Here is a 19879-nt window from a genome sequence, read left to right on the forward strand (position 1 = left end):
TGCAAAAATTAACCTAATTATCCACTGACTTTAAAAATTTATGATTGAGAGTATGATTTATGTTCCAATTTTTTGCTAAAAATGGGGGCTAATGTCCAACAAATTAATAATTTTTGATAATTTTAATAAACAACAAATAATTAAATAACAAAATTTTCCAGGCATTAGCCTCCATTTTCCGTGCTACTATCCAGACGGTAGTACCTGTAAGACCACTTCTTTTTATCAATTTTTAAATATTTAGGACTTTTAGATACTACACAAATATGTAATTTTCATACAATCAAAATATTCAGAAAATGACGTTATAAAATAACGTTATTTTTTGTTCCAATTTAATAACGTCATTTCATGATGTCTTTTTTTTTAACAGGGAAATGTACAAGGTGGTCGATGACGAGGTTTAGGTGATTCGCGCCGTGATTTTTACTGTTTGGTGTAAAAATCATTTAAATGTGGTGTCTAGATGTACGCGGTGACCAATGATAGGTCTGGGTGGCACGCCCCGTAGGTTTTGGTGTCTAGGTGTAGAAATCATTCGAGGGTGGTGACTTAATGTACAGGGTTGCCGATGATGAGGTCTAGGTAGTTCGCACCGTGGTTTTTTGTTTTTAGGAGTAAAAATCATTCGACAGCGGTATCTAGATGTACGGGGTGGCCGATGTTGAGGTCTAGGTGGGGCGCTCCGTGGTTTTTGGTGCGTAGGAAAAAAAAACATACGAGGACAGCGTCTAGGTGTACAGAGTGACCGAAGATGAAGTCTAGATGGTGCGCAATATGAAACACAAAAAATTTACTAAAAAGATTAAAAATCTCTAAAAAAAATTAACTTTCAAAAAAGTAAAAGGTTAGACGAGTTTGATGACAATTGTTTAATTACAAAAATTCTTGTATTTGTCAAAATTAAATGTGACTTGTAGCAACTAAATTACAAATAAAAAAGAACTGAGATCAATTGAACATAGTCTAGTAGTAGAAGTTTATTGTATCTAATTATAATGGAAATGAAGCAAAAAATTCTTTTGTTCATCGAAGGGCTTATTCTACTAAGTTATATAATGATCAATTATAGGAACAACTTTTAAGATACTTACTACGTAACTTGCCATGCCCGTTTATTTTGTTTATTAGTGAACAACTCAAATTTCCTTTTTTTATCCTAGTGGAAATAAAAAATGTAATAAAGTGTAATAAAATATAAGAAAATGTAACAAATCGTACCATTTAGTACGTTTTTGTTGGATTTCAGACCTTTTTTACGGTTTATTACAGTTTGCTACATTTTATTACATTTTGTTACGTTTTATTACTATTTATCTTTCTTAATATTTCTTACAATTTCTTATGCATTGTTACATTTTATTATAAAATTAATAATTAAAAAAATATATTGACTATATTAGGCGGTAAAATAACATATGTAATAAAATGTAATAAAATGTAAAAAAAAAGTTAACAATTCTGAAAATGTAAAGAAGTGTACAAAAACGTATGAGAAAAAAGGTCCGAAATCCAACAAAAAGGGACAGTTTCTTACATTTACTTACATCTTTTTACGTTTTATTATAATTTATTACAATTTATTACATTTTTTTCCACTAGGGTATCTATCAGAACGTAATATTTAATTTATCAATATTTTAACTTTGCACATACATTATAATATATTATGGTACCTTGAAAGAGTTTTAAAGTATGCAAAAGTTCATACAATTTTATAAAAATTAATTGTTTCTACATATTTTTTATTTATAAATAAATACAATTTTCATAACTTATATGTAATTTCTATAATTTTTTTAGACACAAGGAAAACATGTCACATCGTATTACATACTTTTTTTAAACTATATTTGCAAATTAATGTCGTGTTATCTACATTGATTATATATTATTGTATCGTAATACCTATTTTATAAAGTTTAAATAAACAAGTAAGTTTCTAATCGGCAATACCATAAGTAAAATGAACGGACATTGCAAGTTACGTAGTAAGTATTGTCACGTACGCACACTAGCGTGCATACGTGTAGCGCAGCATGGCAACAATGAAAGAGCATCGCGAGCTTGGACGAACCGAGTGGATGACACCTTACACCCGCCTTATCACTGCATACCGATGTGCAGTGGCAGGCTTAATTAGCCGTGTGCGGCCAGCTAAATAGTGTATTTAGAAATATTACAATGAAATCGAGGAAGGTATATATTAGGAAATATATAAGGAAAAGGAATATTTTTATACCACACTAAGGAGAGGACAGAACCAAACGAAAAAGAAATCTACACAATCGAGAAGAAATATTGACAGTATCAAAATTTTTTTTTCAAATTAAGCGGAAGTGCAATTGATCATGAACGGAATGCGATTGTGGAACATTTTGACTCTATTAGAATTTTTGCGGTAAGTATATTTCTTTGAATTAAAAAAATATATATAACACTGTATCCCGGGAAATTGGATTGCGCATGAAATTCAGAGTCGAAAAATTAAAAGTAAACCGTAACAGTAATTTAAAAAAAAAAAAAAAAGAATTTGTATTTTTACGCGCATAGCTCACCCACAATCAAAATAATATAACTTCTCAGTAGCGGTTTATTCCTCGATCTGTTGTTTTTAGCTGTCATCTCTCACCACCTAACGGTCTGCTTTGTAGCGGACTTCCCTCGATCGGCTGTTTTAGCGGTCATCAATCCTGGGCCAAATTAATTGCGGTCTATCCCTCGATCTGCTTAAGTCAGATTATTCTCACCGCGCACAAGTGTATTTTTATTCAATGAGTGGCGAGACTTGTAGTATAAATAAGAACAAAAATAGCGGAAAAAGAGCATACTTGCAAAAGCTAATACATCAGAAAAATCAACTCTTAGAGGAGTTGAGCACTGTTTCGGTCAAGCTGTGTTGAGGGTAAAATATTTCGGGGTTGTTTAAACAAGAAACAAATAATTAACATAATTTTTTTTATTAATACAGTCAAACACACAAAATGGTATTTTCAGGAATTTTCAATTTAAATAAAAATAAGAGGTCACCATCTAGAAGGACGGTACCGTCGCGTTGTAATAGCCTAAATGACCTTGAACCGGCAAATTTTATAAATAAACAAGATCCCCTAGTTCAAAAAATAATATCGCGCTTAGACCCGGAAGATGCGACAGAGTTTATTCGTCGCACAGCCACTTCTCGTCCCTCCTCGGTTGCAGGTGCTTATCCGGGTCATACGCAATCGGAACCACCCACGCCGAAACCAATGATAAAAACAGAATGGGATCAGTTCGCACAAAAATATGAATCCGCGGCAAAAGAAAACTTTTCATTAAACCCACCATCACTTACAAAAACCATCAAAAGCGAGCCGCAATTCACCACACCTATCATAACTTCAAGTGCAATTAGATCTCCGAATTTAGCCACTACAAACACTACATCAGTACATCAGGGAAGTGCTTTTACATTTCCGAACACTAACACAATCACTAATATACCACAACAATTTGCCACCTCACGGGCACCATACAAAAACATTTTACGCACGGCATACCGCTCTTAAATTATGAAATTCAGTCGCCTTCATTCCGATTTCTAGACAAAACATCAAATTCTAAACAACAATGTGAATTTTACGCCCTTTAAAATGCAAGGTAATTTGAACGGACAGAACATACACGATTTAAATAATTCACAACAGATTGAAACACCCGTTAATAGAGTAACAAATCCGGAACAAATTTCTTTTAATGCCCTAACAGATATTTGTCAACGTACAAGGGGTTTGACCCTTCCACAAGCTTTAAACCTAATAAGTTTTGATGGTTTCCCGGAAAAATTAAATATGTTCTGTATGGCGATTAGGCAGGTTCGTGCGAATTTTAGCCCTGACTCAGACAAATACATTTTTATGTCGTTGGCTAGTAAATTATCGGGAAGAGCTGCGGACAGCTTTGCAGCGCGATTATTAAACTATAGCTCCATACACGATTTTCTGTCAGATCTAATTTGGCAATATAGCAATATTGGTCGGGCACATTTGGCCTTAGGTCCCCTCTCTATCATCAAGTTCGCAGCGATCATCCCAAATCGCTTGGCGAAGCTATTAGACTCGCTATAGAATATGAATGCAAGCAAAGCGCGCGTATCAATAAGTATCAAAACACTAATAATCAAAGTGCGTCACACGCACAATTAAATTTCACCACTGCAAAACAAGCCCAAACAAAAACGAACCGACTAATGTAAATAAAAATTCGAATATGAGTGGAAAAGAGAAAGAGGCGCCTTCTTTTACTTGTAATTATTGTGGGTCCAAGGGTCATTTACAACCTGCATGCGAAAAGCGGAAAAAAGATAAAGGATTTTGCAACTATTGCGGCAGAATCGGGCATACTATAGATATTTGCTAAACTAAGGAATATCAATTAAATAATGGTCGAAATAATAATAATCCAAATGCAAATAATGGGAGACGCAATGACACAAACAATCAATATGGCAGATATAATAATGGGAATAGACAACCGAATAATTATAACAATAATGGGAATCGGAATAACGGAGGCTTCAATCGGAATAATAATAACAACAACGGTTATTTCGATCGTAACGGTGATTTAAGAAATAATAACGCACAACGATACGAAAGCAATAATAATAATGCAAATAATGATAGGTCAAACGACAGACATCCAGAAGACCAGAACAAGAAGAATCATTTAAACTAGATACCTGCTCGATTCAATCCTCAAGTATCGAGCAGACAGGATGTGTGGTTTTAAATAACGCGAAGCCGTCACACAAGTCAAAAATTCCACAGCGATGGCACGCAGCAGAAAATCCTAAGCCCTGCTGCGAACCAACTAACACCGTGACTCATAGCGGTCTCAGTGATAAGAAATCAAGTTGCTATCCTCGGAAACCATCACCTCCAGCTATGCAAAATCATTCGACATGGCTACTGGAAGCAGCAGAAAACAAATCAGATAATACTATAACAAAAAATTGCGAGCAGCGCGCTCCCTGCCGCTGATATCACTTCAAAGTGAATGTATAATAAAAAATGAGGCCGATTTTTACATTGATACAGGGGCCGAAATTTCCGTAATTAAAAGAAAATATATTGATGAGAAAATATCACAAATATGCAAAAATACAATACTTGCAATCAGAGGCGTCGTGTCTGGAAATGCATGACTCTGGGTACTATAAACATGGAAATTGGTAATGGTATTACGTGCAACTTACACATTGTCCGCGATAGCTTCCCCATTGATGTTGCGGGTCTCATCGGTTACGACATTATACGCGAATACAACGGAAGAGTGGATTTTTCAAAAAAGACATTACAATTACAAAACACTCTATTTCCATTTAAGCGAGAAGAAACTTTCACTATACTAGCCAGATCACGCCAAATTATATTTGCAAGAGCAACTAACCTAGAGGTGAAGATTGGATACGTCCCGATACAAAATTTGGGACCGAATATTTTGTTCGGAAATTTTCTCGCAACAAACAAAAATAATATGCTCTACGCATACTGCTACAATACGGGTCACTGCCTTGTAAAGCTACCTGTACCACATTTAGAACTAATCTCGCTTCTAAACAATCTAGCAGCAATGCGGTCGATGAGGACGACAACATTGACGCATCTAATTATGTAAACATACGTTCACTATTTTGCAACACTAAAGAACCTATTGACGTCGCTGTGAAAAATAGAATTTTAGCGGAAAATCCAGATTTGAGAGAAGAAAGAATAAATAAAATAATGTCTATTATAGACACAAAAAGTTACACCAAGGAAGAAATAGAACATGTACGTGATTTAATAAAAGATTTTACGTGAGTATTTGGTTTGGATGACGAACTTTTGCCAGCAACAAATATACTTCAGCATGTCATTAAATTAAAAACAGGGAAAGTTGTACATGCCAAGCGTTTCGGACTTCCGGTCAATTTAAGAAAACATTTGATTCATGAAGTAGAGGAATTGAGAAATAACAAAATTGAGAAACCATCGGATTCAGATTGTTGCAGTAACTTATGGATTTTTCCCAAAAAGCCAGATGGTGGCTAGTTGTTGATTTTACGCAATTAAACGATGACACAGAGGGAACAACTTGACCACTACCATTTACGAGTGATATTTTGGAACTTTTAGCCCCGGTGAAAATTATTACGGTTGTTGATTTAAAACAAGACTTCCATCAAATTCCAATTCATCCTGATTCAGCGCCATACACTGCATTTAGCACTCCGGTAGGTGCTAATGGTTTTCAACATTTACAATTTAAAAGAATGCCTATGGGCCTGAAAACTGCTAGCAATACTTTTGCTAAAGCTACTTCTTTAGCCATGGCCGGACTGCAGTCGGAATAAGTAGCCATTTACTTGGATGACTTTATGATTTTTGGCAAAGATTTGGAAGAGCATGCCAAGAGATTCAAGAGTCATGCGACGACTGGTGGAGGCAAATTTAACTATTGAACCGAAGAAGTGTCAGCGGGAAGCTGCAGTCTTGGGACATATTGTGGGAGGAGGATGTATTCGTACAGATCCCAAAAAGGTTGAAGCTGCGGCGAAATATCCAATACCAACCACTACTAAGAAAGTAAGGCAAGCAGTAGCTTTCTTTGCATACTACAGAATGTATAACAAAGATTTTGCCAAAATAGCCAAACCATTATACGACCTATTACGCAAAAATGTGAAATTTTATTAGAGTGAAGAACAACAAACGGCCTTTGATAAACTTAAAGAAATACTATGGCAAACTTGGACAAGATCGACCATACGCTTATGCTTCGAGACCATTCAAAGGCAGCGAACTCAGATATTCAACGTATGACAAAGAACTTCTCGCCATAGTATTCGCAAAGGAACAGTTTAGACACTGGGTATATGGCCGAAAATTCACAGTGGTCACAGATCATGAACCTCTCAAACATTTTCACAGCAAGAAGAAAGTGGATTTACGATTCAACAGGTTAAAAGCAGCTCTACGAGGGTACGATTTCGATATAGTATACAGACCGGGCCGTACCAATATGAATGCAGACGCTCTTTCACGCAATCCAATCATACCTGAAGGCGAGAAAAATCCAGAACTGCCAAGGGCTCAATTATACGAACTTGCTAGTGAACAAGAATATGAGAATAGTGATCTCGATGAAAAATCACCACCTGCAAGACTATATATCACCAAAGCAAACGAGGAGAATGTCATAACCAAATTATAAAAGAAGAAAAGACCTCATCCAGATCCCGAAATTCACTAACCAAAATACCTCGTAGAAGAGATAAAGAAACTGAAATTTTATTTAGAAAAGGTGAGGTACTTGCAGTAAGAAGTGGGGAGGATACTTTTTATTTATGCATATTAACACATCATGTATATTATAAAGAAACCGAAATACTAATTCGTTGGCTAACGCAGCTAAATAAGGAAGACAATTTCACATATATATATATATATATATATATATATATATATATATATGAAATTGTCTTCCTTATTTAGCTGCACGCACGCGCGATTGTAGAGACTGCATACCGTTTGCTAGTATTTTAACAAATGTAAGAGTGGCAAAATCAGGTAGAGATAAATATATTTTAGACCCAAATGAGAAACAGCATATTAAGTCAATATTACACGAATCAATACAAAAATTTGCTCTGAATATTGAAGGTGCCCCAGCTGTCTCCAACAACACTCCCATTAATATTCCTGCAAATATAGAGAGCTACTCTTCAGACGATTCATTGGTCCCAAATGTCACAAAGGATCCTTGGGAGAGCTGTAGAAAGAAACGCAAGAAGATGAAGAAGATGAAGAATAATTCATTACCATATTCTCCCAATCCGCAAAAACTGTTTAATCGCTATGCTTCAAGAGTACCAGATCACAATCACACACTCACGAACAGTAAAAATATAAATGCTGAAAATTCAAAATTAAAACAACGTATCATGTACGCAAATTCCGGCGATTAAAACAAGGAAGCCACTCAGGCCGACTTTTTTACATAGATCATTGCCAAATTTTGACATAACCCCGGAGGACATAATTACGGAAAATCAAGATATGCCGCCACTTGAAGTCATCAGTCACAATGAGGATAATATGACATTCGGTAATATAACAGGCAATTTCCAGCCACCAATCCATTCTACACCAAAATCTCCACCCTAAAAGTCGCATTTAGAAAAAGAAAATGATCAGTCACCACGACTTAATACTCCAGGCGATTTGCCCCCAAGCCAAATACTACCCGAAATAGCAATGAAAATGCATGCAAAATTAAGGGTAAACATCAAAGAAAAAGAATACAACGGTAAAAATGGCATACAGGTGGATATTTGGGAAACTGATTCACAATCAAAGTGAAAATAAGATTGACAATGCAAAATCAAAGACTGTAAATAACATCTCTCATGGGGCAGGGATACTCCCATCACATACATCTCATGAATTAATGCCAGAACAAAATAGCATAGTAGCTATAAGCAACAACTCCTCTGGCAAAGAAATTATAAACAACGTTGTAAAAGACATCAGCAATGCAGCAGAACTAATAAATAATCACGGATAAAAACTTGGATAACAATCCAACGTGTAATAGCATGACTACTGTCAGTCGATTTTTAGCGAATCAGGAGTCGGAGTATGAAGCCTCGGACACGTCTTCAGGAAATTCGGAACCTCTTGGAATACCGGTGTCCGTCTTTGAAGCTTTTGACGATTTTGCATACGTCCCTCGACAAGCCGAACGAGAACGATAAGTAGAGTCAACGACACCGGACACCTCGGTCTCATATCTTGGAAGATTCAGAGTATTTGATTATGATCACTGTGCAGACCCACATGCGAGCCTTATACGAAGCGATGACATACCACCATACCCACCGGGTAATTGCTTATTCCATTCCATTATCAAAACAGCAAACTTAAATTATTCGGCTCTTGGCCTCAGAGCAAAATTAGCTCAATCGCCTTTCTTACAGAATTGTGGCAGCCCTCAAGAAGCTTTGAAAATTCTGCAATCACCAACAGAATACGGAGATGCCGACTGCGCATACATTTTTTCTTGGGAATTTAAACAAAATGTGTGTATACATTACCAGCAGAGCAACGAAACCATGGATTACTGGGATATCACTACAAACCAAACGCATGATTATATTCATTTGCATTCAGTAGGCAGACACTTCACGCCATACATAAAAGTAGAATCCAATACGTTGCCGGAGTTTGAAAATTCCGAACCTAAAGAATCATACAATGCTAACAGCGGCAACAAACAGTCGCATGGTGCGAGCAACAAACAAAACCTTTTAGGCCAAAACAATTTGCAAACCTCTCAGATTCAGCATGCAAGCAGCAACAACACCGAAATCTGTTGATATAAGCACTAGAGAGGCTATGATAATTGAAAGGGGCAAAAATGCACTGTTGAATCGGCATCGTGTAGTAAATACAAGGCCACCAAGGGAAAAAAAACCTCCATGATCAATACCAGAAAATCAAGTACCTGCATTATTTTCCAAACCAAAGGAAGTTCCAGAACATCCATTCAGATACAAAGAAAACTTGATTTTCTTACTAACCACAGACATATACCTGGACACGGGAATCCTTGACGCTATGCTGGAAAGAAGATATGTAAATGAAAATACTCTGAAAAACACCGAAAGAAATTTGGGAGATGTTTTAATAACAGATTTTAAAGGCATGAAACTTTTCGTATTATTCGTTAAAAGTCACGCTAATGAAAAACCGCTCAAAGCGCATTTAAGGAAACATATTAAAAATCTAAGATCAGAAATTGCAAAATCAAATATAAATTCTTTTACATTAATTAGAGATCTAGAAATGTTGAGTTTATCAGCGTGGGCGGACTTCATAAGCCTATTCGAGACGATCCTCAATGGTATACCAGCCAATGGAATAATTTATCTTAACTCCTTACCTGTTCCTCCGGTGGCGGACAGGTACAAACTAATTAAGGAATACCATGAAGCCGCTATGGGTGGGCATAGAGGCATAAACAAAACTATAAGTAAAATCGCAAACGATTATTATTGGCGTAATATGAGACCAGAGGTATGGCAATTTGTATTGGGCTGCCCTCAATGCCAAACCAACAAACTTATAAGGGCAAAAACAAGAATGCCCCTAAAAATAACGGACACGCCGTCTAAACCATTTCAAAAAGTCTCAATGGACTTTTACGGTCCGTTAAAAAGTTCAAAAGGTTTCAATTATATTTTAACAGTACAAGACTGGCTAACAAAATATTGCATTTTGATACTGGTAAGAAGATCGACAGCTGAAGAGGTTGCAAGAGCATTCACGGACAAAGTGATATGTTATTTTGGCCCGCCAGCAGCTATCTTGACAGATCAAGGCACACACTTCCAAAATAGACTCTTGGAAGAATTTGCTAGACTGTTTAAAATAGATAAATACTGCTCAACAGTCTATCATCCGCAATAAAACGGCGGTATCGAGAGAATGCATCATACACTAACTGAATATTTAAAAAAGTACATGGAATCACAAACAGATTGGAGTAATTGGCTTCCAATTTGCCAGCCTGCATATAACTGCACGGAACACAAGGCGTCGGATTTCACACCGCACGAGTTAGTCTTCGGACAAAAACCACGTACATCGTCAAGCTTCCAGTCGAGAGACACTGACACGTCCGTAACTTATAACCAATACATTACTGATTTAATAAGCAATTTAGCTCAATTACAAACTTTGGCAGCAATGAACTTAGTTCAGGCGAAATATAGATCAAAATACTACTACGATAAGAAACTGAATGTAAAACAGTTTAGAGAAGGGGAACTAGTCTATATGCTAAAAGAACCACAGAAGGGCAAGCACGACCGAGATTACGAAGGACCCTACGAAATAATCGGTATACATTATATGACAAAAAATATCAAATTGAAAAACGAGGATATAATCAAAATAATCATGGATAAAGTTAAAAGATGCACGGCACTCAAAGATCCATCACCTTGCCCTCAAAGCATTTTAAAACCCACCGAGGTAAATTCGTCAAATCACAGCAATCATTCAAATGAACAGAATTAAAGTAATTTACAATCCGCAGGATCGATCATCAGGCGCAATATAACACTAAACGTCACATCATTTTATCATACGCATCCCACGAACACATTAGTTAATTTACCAGAAAAGCTATCGTCTTATTAATCCCGCGGCCAAAGGGCGCGCGGCAGTGCGCGTAAAAAAAAATTAAAAAAAATGAATGATCATACAAAATTGGTGCTATACATTTTTTGCTATTCTCGGAATAACACCTGCACATCTAGCAAAACTGCAGAGGAGTAAATACATTTGTATTTATTCTTAACATATTCATCTCACGTAACTAGTGTTAAGTTATTATATATCAGAAACTAGGTGCACCATTATGCAAGCAACACCAATAATTCTTACAAAAAAAAGAGAGAAGAAAATTTACCGAGCAAGTCTTTAACCTAAAATATTAAATTAAACTACATTATCAGGAGGTTTTTTTTTTAATACTACCCAGAAAAACAAAATGACCAACCACTCAGAATTCAACAAAATTTAATATGCTATTAAATATTGATAGATTATACGCTTGGTCAAATTTTAGCAAAGATTAAACCATGCGGTAAAAGTTATAAAGATTTTAATTCACAAAAATCTACACTTTTTTAGGATTATTACCTGATTTATCAATACTGATCATTAAGAATTCATTCAAACTTTACAAATTTGTTAACAAACATGCAACGAATAAATTAATACCTCGTAAATTTAAATTTGTAACAAATATCTTTCTTCTCGTTTAAGAATATCCTATACCTTTAGCTGGCAGGGTGAGGAACGGAACATTCCTCTGCGATACGCAACGGCTCCCCTCTCACTGTACACCTCCTCGCACAGCTTACAAGTTTAGTATTTTATTCACGTTACGCTTAATTTCTTAGAGGCTCATGCAGTAACGTAAGCTGAAATATTGCGCAGATCTTAAAATTATTTCAAGTGTGCTCAATAATTTTCTTGTTTATCCCATTCTATCAACCTTGTAAACATCATGCTCTATATTATCAAAACATGCAACTTAATTCAATAATTTATTATATAAAATTTAAATATTGACAGATATTTTAACATTTATTTTCTATCACGAAAGTATATCAAACTTTATGATATATAATTCATTTCGCCCTCATACGAATTTCAAAATTTTCTTTCTCAAAATATATACTCTACACAATTGAAAACTGCATCGCTTATATCTCTAGCTTTCTCACAATAGCGGAAGGATTAGATAATTTTAAATTCAACGAGCGGATATATACTCGACAAATGCACGTGCACCTATATTCAATTAGCTATGCGAGCCATGTGAAAGAAGGATATGAAGAGCGAGAGAAAAAGAGATTTAATTATATATATATATATATATATATATATATATATATATATATATATATATATATATATATATATATATATATATATATACGCACACACACACACACACACACACACACACACACACACACACATACATGATTCGATAGTCGAAACGACAAGGTTTAAATATTCTCACGAATAGCACTCACGCAACTAACAAACAAATTCAAATAAAAAATCAAGGAGCATGGGATACTCGTATCAGGCATAACGATTATCCAATGGCATGAGAAAATGAAAAAGAATTTATTGGCTATCGCTCAAAAGCAAAGCTCAATATACTTTTATGAGCACAAAATAAAGCACGATTATTAATAGTCTTATATCACGAGCGTATATTTGATTGTTCACAAACATTCAACCTTATCAGTGCAAATGTCAACAGTTAAGCATTTTTATGCGCCCTTCACGGAAAAACATGAACTAATGTTTTCCTAATATGCAACAAAAAGCATACAAATTTTTGCACTCAAAAAAAATCAAAAAAGACACAGTCAATAACCAGTGAACAATCTCTACGATCCCACAGCAGTATATTCTGAAAAATCTCATTTCTCTTGATATTCGCATGAGACAAAACTATGGTCATTCTTAGATTCTATTCTTAACACTATCAAATTTCATTTAATTTCAATTGTCAAATTCGTTTATACCTTTTAATGTGGAACAATGAATATAAATAATTATAAATAAATAATTCACAACACCAAGCTCGATTCGACAATCGATGATATGTAGAAAGTTACAATTAAAAGAAAATCATACAAAAATTTAATTTCACCAGATACAAAAAAAAGTTTATATTTATACACAGCATACAAACAAATCAAGTTAATTACTTATTATATTTTTCATATTATACCTATTGTTACCTTTTAATTACAATACATTTTTATATAGTTTATAAAAACAAGAATTATCTGTAACTAGATTAAGCATTTTTTATAATTATATATAAAATGAGAGAAAGACCAGACATGTATTTACATTTAAGAAGAAATCACAAACATCAGTACACTTACAATACACACGATTGAGGATAATTACACGTCATCGGGACGATGACGTCGCGGACATTGGGCGTGTCACGTACGCACACTAGCGTGCATACGTGTAGCGCAGCATAGCAACAACGAAAGAGCATCGCAAGCTCGGACGAACCGAGTGGATGACACCTTAAACCCGCCTTATTATTGCATACCGATGTGCAGTGGCAGGCTTAATTAGCCGTGCGTGGCCAGCTCGCAGCGCAGTTCTACGGGAATCACACTATCCAATACACCTCTCTCTCACTATCCTTTAATAAAGACCATTCAATACATTCAGTGAAGTCTTTCTTGCACCTTTCATCAAGTTCCTAGGCCCATCCTATGAACGCTACGACCATCTTAATTCCCGACTATCCCACGTAACAGTATCTTGAGAGTTGTTCCTAATTTATCATTAAATAACTAAAACTTTAAGTTAAATAAGCCCTTTGATGAATAAAACAATTTTTTCGTTTATCTTCATTATGATTACATATAATAAACTTGACTTTGTTTAAGGGGGCACACTACCTTTGAAATTAAAATCAAAATTTTTCATTAAAAATTTATAAATACTTACACAAATAAAAAAAATTTTTTACTATTCTTAGACATAATTACCTTTATTTTGATTATTTTAGACCTTCTATATACCTCTATAATATCTACGTATAGTAGGGAGTCCATAATTCACTAACCGTAAGATTACAAAAGAACTAATGGCCCAAATGAGCTCAAACTCCAGGATCCCTATATAAAAAAGTCATGACCGGATGTCGTAAAGCCAAGATAGACGTTTTGTGATTGGCTCATGTAGTACGCATGCGTCTAAGTCTAGCTGTTCAAACTCTAGTATTGTTTAAAAGTACATGAGTTATGGTATGAATGAGGGAATTTGGTTTAAATTTCATAGAAAAACTTTTATAAGCATATTACTGATTTTTTTTTATCAATTTTTGATTAATTTTAACATAACTTTTTTTCTATGGAATTTAAACCAAATCCCCTCATTCATACCATAACTAACGTACTTTTAAACAATATCCTGGAGTTTGAACTCATTTGGGCCATTCGTTCCTTTGGAATCTTACGGTCAGTGAATTATGGACTCCCTACTATACGTAGGTATTATAGAGGTATATAGAAGGTCTAAAACTATCAAAATTAAAATAATTATGTCTGAGAATAGTAAAAAAAAATTTGATTTATTTATATAAGTATTTACAAATTCTTATTGAAAAATTTTGATTTTAATTTCAAAGGTGGTGTTCCTCCTTAATCGATCTTAGTTCTGTTTTATCTGTAATTTAGTTGCTAAAACCCTGGTAGAATCGGTAACCCACTTAATGGCCAGCTCTTGCAATGGAATCTAAGAACTAGGCAGTTTTCTTTGCCATTTCTTAGGCAGAATGTAATGCTTTTTATCAAACTTAATGAGCAGTTCTTGGATTCAATCTGCTTACCTTGTTCTTAAGTACAAACTGCCCATTATAGTTGGTCGAGTAACACAGCTGGGTAACACGTGCTTATCACAGTTTGAGGTTAGAATTGGAAATGGTATTTATCATGCTTTGATTCGAGTTTTTAGTTTAAAGGAAAGTATAAAATAATTTTTTGCAACAGAAAAAATTCTGTCTGATCGAAGACTTGAACCCACACCCTGCACGAGGCCAAATAAGTACATCCGTATGCCTTAGCCGACTAAGCCACGCAGACGTTGCTCCACTCAAGCCCTACGAGCTTTGCCATATGTTATTAAAGTTATTCAGCTTACGCCTAAATATTAATAATATTGTATTTTACATCCGAAAAATTAATTGATTTATTGATATTTTCATGAAATATAATTCTCAGCCATAAAAAATGCCCAAGATATCGCTATTTTTATGAAATTTAAAATGTCCAGTATTTTCACACTTGCTTCTATGAAATACTTGTACAATGACTATATATGTTCAATATTACTTAGAAAATTTTTGCCTTTACGGCCATTCTAAATGAGTGATTTTCTACCAGGAAAGTCAATTAATTTTGACAAATAGAAGAATTGTTGTAATTAATGAATTGTCATCAAACTCGCCTAACCTTTTACTTTTTTAAAAGTTAATTTTTTTTAGTTTATGTCATTTATATAATGACATCGAATTACTCATTTTTCAATTAAAAAAGCAAACTTTTAATAAAGAAAATAAATATTATCCCGTGGTAAAATTAAATGATTTAAATGGTGAAATATTATTAGATAAACACATTTCAAAAATAAAAAATTATCTTTATACAGAAAATTGCGATATCAACAAATGAGTTTAAAAAAACTGCAATAAACAAAAAAATATGTGAAAAACGATCAAAAGCAGGTAAGACCAAAAATAATAGAGGAGTGAATTTAAAAAGGATATTAAATGTTCTCGAATTTTACTAATATCAAATGGTATATTACATGGGCAATTATTAAATACAATAGCGACTGCAAATCCCACATAGCATGGAAGGTTAGAGGAAGCTTCACGGAAGCTTGGAAACCTTTCAAAAAGCGTGCTTGTAACTTTCCTGGAAGACGGAAATGTCCGCGACACTTTAACCTCAGAAATATTTTAGTCAATATTACTAGTACTTCCTAGTGTACTAGTTACTAGTACTACTACTACCATCTTTTTAACATATTTCATCAAATATTGCAGTAATATGAATTAAAGCTTACTGAAAGCTTGATAAAGTTTTGAAAGGCCGTTATCTTACTGACAAAGATTACAGTAAGTGTTCAGAAAACTTTTAAAGAGATTTCATGAAAATTTCAGCAAAATTTATTGCAAGCTTCAAAAAGGCTTCCACTATGTTCTGAGAGGCCGTCTAAATTACTGTAAGCTTTTGAAAATACTTCTAATTTTTTCAAATAACTCTCAAGATATATTGGTTAAGCTTTCATTATCCGCTACACTTAGATTTCTTAAATATTACAGTTAAGATGTCTAGACTGTAAATGCTATAGCAAAAACGCCGCAATCATAAGAATTAGTTTCTTACTGTCCTTGTTCAAAAGATATGTGTAAATTATCTTTACTTAGAAACAGCCTATTGATAAAAATTTTATGATCATCATTGAGACATTTTTTGTTAATATTATAAAAAATTAGTAAATAAGATTTTAACGAAACTTTTATTTTATCACTATTGCATAATATATTTTGAACGAACGACGTTAGGAACGGGTTTTTTAACATGTAATTTAGATTACATTTATATTAAATACTCAATACTTTATTTCCCATTTTACTCCAATCAATTATTTTTGCACGAATAGAATATTGTAACATTGCATCAACTTTTAATTTTGTCCCGTTTGCAAAATCCATCATTTAAATTTATATTTTTCAATAATATAACAATTGCTCCTTCTTTTAATTTTAATTTATGTGGTAGAAGGCTATTTGGTGTTATTGAATTTATAAAATCGAATGGTAAATCAGTTCTTAAATTTTTGTCGTTATCATTAAGCGTTGAATCTATTCTAATATATTCTTCAACTTCATCTTCCATTTTTGATAGAATTTCATTAAGACTTAGTACATCTGTATTTTTTGGAGATAAAATTACTCTTTCATTAATATTTTGTTTATTAAAGCTACTACCATAAGTTAAGCCTATTGGATTTGACCAAAAATGTGTTTTTTTTCAATTCTTTCTGAGCCATTTTTTACAAAAAGGTTTTTTCATAAAAGTATTATGGCTATTTTGTAGAAAATTAAATTTTGAACAAATTCACTGTATTTAAAAAGCCTAAATACCCATTTGAAGAAAGTTTTTCTAGTAGCGAAGCCGGATTCTCCAAAGAGTGACTTTCCGTCCGTGCGCAGGACCTGATGTTCATAAGAAGTGACCTTATATTACCCAACATACTAGTTCAAAACAACTTTTTTTAGTCAAATTCACTATGTATATTAAATATACTATATTCTACATGATCACCATGTATATGCATCTTTTTAGACATACTTTTGTAGAACAATAAAGGTAGAAACTGGCATTTCTTCACTATACCCATACTAAATTCTTGAAAAACTAAACTTTTCACACTTGCTTCTATGAAATACTTGTACAATGACTATATATGTTCAATATACTATATTCTAAGCCATCATTGAGCATATGCATATCTATATATACGTACATTTGATACTTTATCCCTCTGTATAAACTTAAATCTTAAGAAAATATGAATTGTTTTCACTCTAACTATAATAAACACTTGCACTGTAACTGTATATTATCATACTCATCACCATGTATATATATATAAAAATATATAAAAATTAGTAAAAGTATATATATATATATATATATATATATATATATATATATATATATATATATATATATATACATACTTTTACTAATTTTTATACGAAGTGACCTTATATTACACTTCATACTTTATTAAACGAACTTTTTGCACTTACACTCACTATATATACTGAATATACTATATGGTACACTACACCTAGCATAAATTTCTTAAAAAACCTTATATTACACTTCATACTTTTCTAAAAGAACTTTTTGCGCTCAAACTCACTATATATATTGAATATACTATATTCTACACTACGCCTAGCCTAAATTTCTTAAAAAACCTCATATTACACTTCATACTTTTTCGAACATATATTATTGCACAGTCCGTATCCTGTAAGCCTGTGAACGGTAGAGGCTTGTCTTTGTCAACCACTAATTTATCATGTCGTACACATAATGTGTGCTGCCTTGCTATGGCTGACAGCAGCAAGTCACTTATCTTGCTTTTATCAGCACACACACACACACACACACACACACACACACACACACACACATATAATATTGCATGTTACTTAAAATCTTGAATTGATGAATTTTTTATTATATTCTTGCGTCCACTAAATACTTACATATGTGTAGATGTGTACATACCCTAGTAAAAATAACTTATTAAATCCGATTCGAAAGATAATAGGGTTTAATTGGATTTCTTAATCGGAAATTATCGAATTAAAACCTATTTAATCTGATTATAAGTTTTAGTCGGTCTTAATCGGATTTAAACAGTTGTGTTTTTAAATAAAATGCTATATTTGTTGAAAAATACAACTGATTGAATCCGATTAAAACCGACTAAAAGTTATAATCAGATTAAATAGATTTTAATCGATTAAATTGGTTTTAATTGAATAATTTCCGATTAAGAAATCCAATTACAACCTATTACCTTTTGAATCGGATTTAATAAGTTATTTCTACCAGGGTACATATACAACTACCGCATATAAACACAAAATCTAAAACGATAAATCTTTAATCTTGCTTGCTCTGAACATAATACTATGCCTCAGAATTATAAAAATACATATAAATTCTAAAAATTTAAATCATTAACTCAATGATATATGGTTACTGCATCACAGAATCGACTTCTTAAACAAATATTGAACAAGATACTTTTACTAAATTGTAACTAGATTATACATAGCAAATTATAACAATCATTATTGCATTGAAAAATTAATAATAATAATAATAATTAAAATAAGAACAATATTTTAATCATAATTTTAACCGTAAACAAATTTTTATGCAATTTTTGACTATAATGAAATATCAATGACATATTATACTTTGCAATAAAATGCAACAAAATCATTTATATACAAGATAAACAATAATTTTAATAAATGAAAAATAATATACTTTACCAGTCAAGAGGCTGGTTGAAAAATTCATCTGCTACAAACATTATAAACATTGAAGAACCTGCAACAATAAAATAAATTCCACAAAGTAAATGCTTAATAGAAAAAGTTTTAAGCAATAATTTTTGTTTTTAATTTATAATAAATTACTTATCTAATAATTCCATTGAAGTACTTTATTGAAAGAAGGATACACATACAAGGAACACTTGTGCAATTTAACAAATTGTAATCATACTTGCACATATATCACTAATAATAAGAAAAAAATAATAACTATTCAACAAGTCAAAACAAACTAAAATCTAAAATACTAATTAAATATAGAGTGTAAACTTCAATATTAAAATTGAACAAACGATCTGAATCATAAACTACATAAATATTCGGGCGTCCAAGCAAAAGTGGTACACCTAGCGGTAGAATTTAGAAGTACTGAGAGTTATACCAAAACAATCAACAATGTAGGTACCTTAACCGATAAACTAATTGTTTAATCTGTCCCCACTGTTCAATTGAATCTTTGTTTCTCCTAATAATATAGATAAATTGTTTTATAAATTTCAATAAAATGCATCAATTTCCCATTTACTTACTGATTTAGAAGTAAAAAAAAAAACACTTAATTGCACTGCCCAGA

At 33.0% G+C, this 19879-nt stretch overlaps 1 protein-coding gene across 49 annotated transcripts in view; it reads right to left on the reverse strand.

Moving 5' to 3' along the window:
* LOC103317042 (BRISC and BRCA1-A complex member 2) overlaps positions 1-19879 on the reverse strand; it is a 226437-nt gene that overhangs the window by 131388 nt on the left and 75170 nt on the right. The window contains exon 1 of one of the 49 annotated variants that reach the window (XM_031930139.2): positions 9529-9549. The exons of the other annotated variants lie outside the window; for them this stretch is intronic. The gene's annotated coding sequence lies outside the window, so the exon portion shown is untranslated. Of the gene's footprint in view, positions 1-9528; positions 9550-19879 lie in introns of those variants that run through there. 49 annotated transcript variants of the gene reach the window in all.

This window comes from Nasonia vitripennis (genome assembly GCF_009193385.2).
Source record: "Nasonia vitripennis strain AsymCx chromosome 4 unlocalized genomic scaffold, Nvit_psr_1.1 chr4_random0009, whole genome shotgun sequence".
Classification (NCBI taxonomy): Eukaryota; Metazoa; Arthropoda; class Insecta; order Hymenoptera; family Pteromalidae; genus Nasonia; species Nasonia vitripennis.